The 6433-nt window shown below is 43.6% G+C and overlaps 1 long non-coding RNA gene across 1 annotated transcript; it reads right to left on the bottom strand.

Moving 5' to 3' along the window:
• Positions 1-5146: 5146 nt before the first annotated feature.
• LOC116217808 lies at positions 5147-6427 on the bottom strand. The gene is made up of 2 exons (XR_004162516.1): positions 6313-6427; positions 5147-6069 (listed from the first exon to the last, which is right to left on the bottom strand). It is a non-coding gene; the product is annotated as an uncharacterized LOC116217808 (long non-coding RNA).
• Between the last annotated feature and the right edge of the window lie 6 nt (positions 6428-6433).

Here is a 6433-nt window from a genome sequence, read left to right as displayed (position 1 = left end):
AACACTTAAAAAGTGTCCAAGCCACTGCCAAACAAACAGCATGAATCCCATTTTGCCGAGCTCATCCGAGGCTCATTCCCACTAAAGAAAGACACAACTGTTATTGTAGGCTTGATGCTTTTTTTCCCTTATGTCTAGACTGCCTAACAAATGCAGAGTACTTTCTTTTTCCCTTCAGTAGACAAATGAGCAGGCAATAAAGTAAATATTTCTCTTTCGAATGGTAACCCCGATTTGCAATGTAATGCTGACTTGAAGTTCTGGGCGTTTATGGTTGCTATTTGGGTAGAAAAGCAAGCCTTAACTACTTGGAAGGCGCTTTATGAGAAAAGGCAAGAAAAAAAAACACACAAGCAGCTGCACTGGGAGAGGTATTTTACTACCTTTGCAGCTGCAGATCGCTTAAAATAAATGACAAAGCAATGGCTATATTCTGCAGGCTGAACCAAGAAGCTGACAGCAAACTCATCCCAATGACTGGGGATGGGGGGGGGGGAGGAGGGTGGAGATGCTTATCTCTGTTCATTTCTAGATTTCAGGCAGCCTTTCAGGAGTAAACACCACCTAGAGACTAAGCCAATCAATTCGGTTATCTGCAAACTTTCCTGATAAATAGGAAAGAATGCTGTTTTTGGCTTTGGTTTCTATTTATACTACTACTTTTTTATTTTTGCACAAGAAATGCCTTCATATCACCTGGCTGAGGCAAGGACAACGCAGCACGTTTGTGCTGCTCTCACGGAGTTTGGGATTGACAGCAAGGCCCAAAACATATCCGAAATCACAAGGTCTCTGTTTTTACGGGCAGATAACCCCAGCCCGACCTGTCCCTGTGCAGGTGAACGAAGGCAGGCACATGGCTGCTGCCAGGCCAGGCCTCGAGGAACAAGGCTTTCCAAGCCTCACCACCACAGCCTGCCGCTTCAGCCGGCCCCCTCTCCAGATGGAGCAGCAAAATGAAATCTATCTTTACCATATTATACACCACCAATGAGCAAGAACTGAGCAGCTTTTCTTCGCTGCTTTACCCAGCCCGAGCCACAAGTAGGGCTTTCATACCTCCTAATCCCACTCCCAAGTTCTGTGCGGCTCTCACATAATGCCCTGCAGCCCCGAGCAAGGCCCTTAGTCTCCAGCACCCCTTTCAGAGACGTGTCATTTCTAACATCAAGCTAATCTATATGTTGCCATGGCATCACCCTTTATCTGCCTTTGCATCTTATGAACTGCATGGATTTACCACATTATTTTTATCTGAAAGACAGAAAATGGTGGTTTTATTGCCATACAATCAGATTACTGCTGCTAGTTTCTCTATGCCTTTTTACCATACTTCAATCAAAAGGGATCAGTTTCTTTATACTCTGCCCTTGATTTACATTACATCTGTAAAGACCTAGTCTGGGTTGTAATCCCCTTATTAACTATGACCAGGGTTGATTTGCCTAAAAATAAAAGCAAATTGTGTCAGACCTTTTCACTTTGTTTTTGATTCGGAACTACAAAATGGATTACACTAAAGAAATCTTCAGAGTTCACACGGCCGGTATAGTGCTGAATTTAAAATGAGAATTAAACAAGTTAAACATGGGAGCTATGTCAACGGTTTACATTTTCCATCATGGGAGAAAGGCTGAGCTGCGCTTGTCTTTGTGTTCCCCAGCTTTAAGGAGACAATGAAGCCACAGGAGTTTTTCCAAGCTCTTCTGACACCGTGGTCCCTTTGCCATCCTCCCTTCCTCTGCTTTCCAGGCAGCTCCCTCCCAAACGCTGCTCCTCTGCCACTCCCTTCCCCCCTCCACCCCCAGAACCATGCTTTGCTTGAAAGTTTATAGTTCCATGGCACTGCATATTTTAATCAAAATATTTCAAGCAGTGTAACATTCCTATTTAAGTTTCCACAATGCCTCACAAAGAATGAGCTCATAAGCAAATCCATGTAGATTGTATGATAAATGACCTGAAAAACAGGTTCCTTTATGTCAGCAGTCAAGGCAGGCAGACATTAGGCTCACATGAATAACATTTTAATCACTACTTTTTTTTTTTCCCCTCAGAAGAACACTTTCTTCTCATTTGCAATAAGCAATTTCAAGTACTGCAGGTTGTGCGACAGAGGCAGACCAGATCCTCGAAGAAGCTGCTGTGCAGGCCTGCAAGGCCAGTATCTGTGCCAGAACGTCACCACCATCACTTCAGGCCCTCCACCACCTTCCCACTGCAGGAGCCTCGGATGAATCTGAGACCATCCTAAGTATCACACCTCAAGCAATGAAATCAAGAAGGAGGAAAGGAAAAAAAAAAAGAGGGAAGGAGGTGTTCTTGTGTGTGGGAAGACAGAACTTTGTGATTCCAGCTTGACTTTTAGTCACTGACTTTCTAAAGGCAATTACTTCATTAAACAAAGTGAAACAATACAGCACAGCTTACAGATAACATACTTTACAATAATTGCTATAAGTCATATAGCAATTATACTGCACATATGAAAAGCTGGAGAAAGTAACCAAGTGAAAAAATTGGGCTGCCAGCTAGTTCCAAATTCATTTTGCTAATTCACTTGTCTTAAGACCTGGCTACAAACACCAGAGATATCAAATGGACTGGAGGCCACCACTCACTGCTTGTATTAGCATGCCAAGTGTCAACAGCTATGTTTTGGGTACAATTCAGAAGCATGTGTTTAAATCGTTTTAGCCTTCCACTCCTGTTTCTTCAGCTTGAAGCTGCAATTGTTGAGGTTAGAAAGTGCACTCCCATGACATTCGACTCCCAAATAAATTCTTGTCTAGCAAGAGGCTACCAAACGTGTTGTGAGATATCGTTTTAGCAAGCTCTTTGTGCTTCGCTGGGCTCACTTGTCCTGTGGAACAAGGACTGTCCATTACCTACAGTTTATCATCCTGACAAAATGTAAGGAATGTGGATGTGAAAGCACTAACAATTCCACCCCTGGTGCTTTCTCCTTTTTTCTCTCTATATTAAAACCGACAAGATTAACCCAAATGCAGACTGCAGAGCATAGTTCAAGGGGCTATTCAATCGGTAGTGAATGTGCATTTGTTTACCTACAAAAATAAGAATTTCAGATACAATGAGAAGCAGACTAGTCTATACGCTACTGAACAGACCATTTAACAGGGTCATCAATTGTAGTTTATTTTATTGGTTTCTGACATCTGAGCATGCATTCAGAGATGGACTGTGAAATATCCCATATATAATTGGTTATCAGAGATAGAGAAAAACAGCTATGTAATCTAACTTAATCAGTGTCCAATGCAGCAGTTCTGAGGATAAGCTGCCACATGTTACCAAGGAGAACTGCTTCGCTCACCAACCTACAGCACGCAACGCATAGCAACACTGAGACAGAAACAATGGGTTCTGAATGAGATTTCTCTGAGGTTTGACTGAAATGCACTCCACAGTGCTATGCTCCATCATACATTTCAGAAGTAGCACTCAGCAGCTGGGAGGTGTAACGGAGGTAATCTATACACATTGTTTATCTTGGCAGAAATGGCAAAGGCAGAAAGTCCCCAATTAAAAAGTACCAACAGGAGTTAAATGTACAGAATACATTTTTTTCACTGTACTTTCAATATCACGAAATCTACTGTTGTTCAAATGAGAAGTCCGTAACACCTACAAAGACATCTGTAACAATGACACTTAGCCTCCCAAGCTTTAAAGTCACAGGTATAATTATCTTGTGTGTGTCACTTAAATACACCTCCTGTGATTGGGCTGAGGCAGTGAAAGCAGAGCTCTGGGAAGGGAGAAAAGCAGGAGAACAGGGCAGGGAAGTCTGTGTTCAAACAGCTACCGCATGCTCTCAATCCCTGCCACCTGCTAGAAATTACAACCTCTAAACTTCAGTGCAAAACCAATTCAGTTTGTATGTTCACCTTAACCTAAAATTTATTATTTCTTACTTTATATTAACCCGACTAATAACTTCTCCCAGCATTTAATTGCCTACCTGTTCGGCAGATTTATGCACTAAGGCTTTCAATAGAGTTAAATGCATAGCTTCCCTGAATAAATTAACCAGCACTAAAGATAGTTATTATTTTGAGCCTGGAAAGGAGCTTTATTATGCTATGCTGAGATCCATTCAGCAGCTTACTTCTCAAGCAGCTTGAATTCCAAGTGAAGACAACCTTGTCTAAGGAGAAATTATTCAGTATCCTTCGGGCAAACAATTGTGACAAGAATTAGTAAGAAATCCTGCTCTGAGAAGTGGAGCTGTCTCACCGGCAGCAATATCGGTAATGCATTTGTAAGCTTCCTCAAAGTAGAGGCCTCTGAGTGGCCTATAAATCACTAGCCCCAGCAATTGAAAAGACTAATTTTAATAGTGTACTTCTTCACTGTGGTGATTAAGCCTCAATGAATCACTCAAGAAAACTCAATTACATCAACAACAGAACCTATTTTTAAGCATGCATTTAAGTTGAAAAAGTAATTAGATATTATCATTAGATCTACCGTTAACAACATTCAAGCCTTTAAAAAAAAAATCTTAGAATCCACCAAATGGAAACACAACTTATATGTGATAAAGGAAGCGTATCCCCAGGCTCTGTAAGATGGGTTGAATTCAGCTGCTTTGGATATTTTCATTTCACTGGTGGCCGATAAAAGCTACCACGGTAAGTTGGAAAAGGAAAAAAAAAAAAAAAGAGGGAAAGCAGGTTGGAAACGGAGCAGCTGCAGAGGCCTGAGCAGCGGCTGTTCTGTATTGGAAGAGTGACCTCTGTAGGAAAACACCGCGTACAGGGCTGAGGAAGCACAGCCTCCCCTTCCTGCCGGGCTGCGCCCTTAGCATAGGAGGCCCACTCGTGCAGCGCAGCCCGGCACACAGCTGCCACTCTAGAGAGCTCAAAGTGCATGGTAAAGCCCGCCGTAAGCCGGGCGGTTGGCTTTATTCTCAAGTGTCCTGCCATACCTTTCCTCAAGCCAAATAAAGGCTTTAGCTGCACGCAGCATGGAAGTGCAGAGCCAGAGACCGGAGCTAAACTTTGTTATCTTAACAGGCTTCCCACCTGGTGCATGTGTGATGTGGTCATTTGTCACACAGTGCTGGGAATAAAAATGTAACAGTGGGTAGTCTGCAGTGTTCCTGTCAGTCTCTCTCTTCTTTTTTTTTTTTTTAAAGTAAAAAAAAAAAAGGTTAGAAAACTTATCTGGAAAGAAGTCTCGCAGCAAATATTTTCATTATTGCTGATCTCTGCCAGTATTTTTCAATGATTTTTTTCTCCAGTAGCGTTGGGGAAATGATGACAGCAAAGCGAGACTACTCGGTCAACACAGGCTGCCACTTTGAGCCCAAAACTTGGAAACCTTCCCCAAGTTTTCAGAGTCTGCCACCCACACAGGATTAAACCCCAAATACAAGAAATTCTCCTTTCTTCTTATTTCTGCACAACATTTCCTCCAAAAAGTCCCTCGGGAATACGGACGTGTACTCACTGGATTTAATGGGAAATTTAAAATTCAATTAATTCAGTGTACACGGTTTGCTTTTAAATACATATATCATTAAAGATGCAGTATGAGTTAGATGAAATTACTCCAACTCATTTCTGGTGGGAAGCTTCCTATTTCATTACCGATTTTCTCCCTAGCATGGAAAAACGTTGCTAAGGTGCTGCTCATTACTCAAGTTCAAAGGGTTTCACCGCTGGAGAAAGCCAACTTTTACTTTGCATACGTCAAAAATGAAAGGGACAAGAGTTCTCTCATCCTGTAGACTCCTCCTCAGAAGAACGGCCCACTTTCCAAAAAGTTCCTGTTCCCCAAAGCATTCATTATTTCTTATGCTTAAGCTCTTGAAGGACATGCTCCTATTTTAAGGGTGTGCTTTGATAGCAAAGTTCTGGGAGCGCATGTACTTTTTTGCCTGGGTTTGTTAATGAAGAATGACACTAAATGGTTGTGTGATGGGTAATGCTTAGTTCATTACTCACTGCCATGTGCCTTGATACCATCAACTCCACAACCAAATTTAGCCCTGCTATAAGCAGATGGAGCTTCGCTGGGCTCAGTGGGCTGAGCGTGCATCTGCAGACGGAGAAGTTGAAGAGGATCACCCCGGAAGAAGAGGTTCCTTCCCGCACCCCGGACAGGGGGCGGCAGCCCCACACAGTTCGGCTCAGGGCCACCGCCCCTCCCAGGTTCCCTCAGCCCCTCCTGGCAGAGCCAGGCGGCGGGGGTAACTCCCAGCCCCGCTCCCTCCCGGCAGGGCCGAGCCCCGCACCTCTTCCCCGGGCTGCGGAGGGCTGGAGGAGGAGGGCTGGTACTTACTTTGGGTTGGAGGAATTCCAATAGATGGGGTCTAAAACGATGGACTTGGCCAGCGCAGTTCTCCATAAAACCATGAGGGCTCCCCAGCAGTACTTGCAGGCGGAGGCGTCGCGCCGCCGCG

This window comes from Meleagris gallopavo, chromosome 1 (assembly GCF_000146605.3).
Source record: "Meleagris gallopavo isolate NT-WF06-2002-E0010 breed Aviagen turkey brand Nicholas breeding stock chromosome 1, Turkey_5.1, whole genome shotgun sequence".
Classification (NCBI taxonomy): Eukaryota; Metazoa; Chordata; class Aves; order Galliformes; family Phasianidae; genus Meleagris; species Meleagris gallopavo.
Note: the sequence above shows the minus strand (reverse complement) of the source record. Positions and strands in the feature narration are given on the sequence as shown.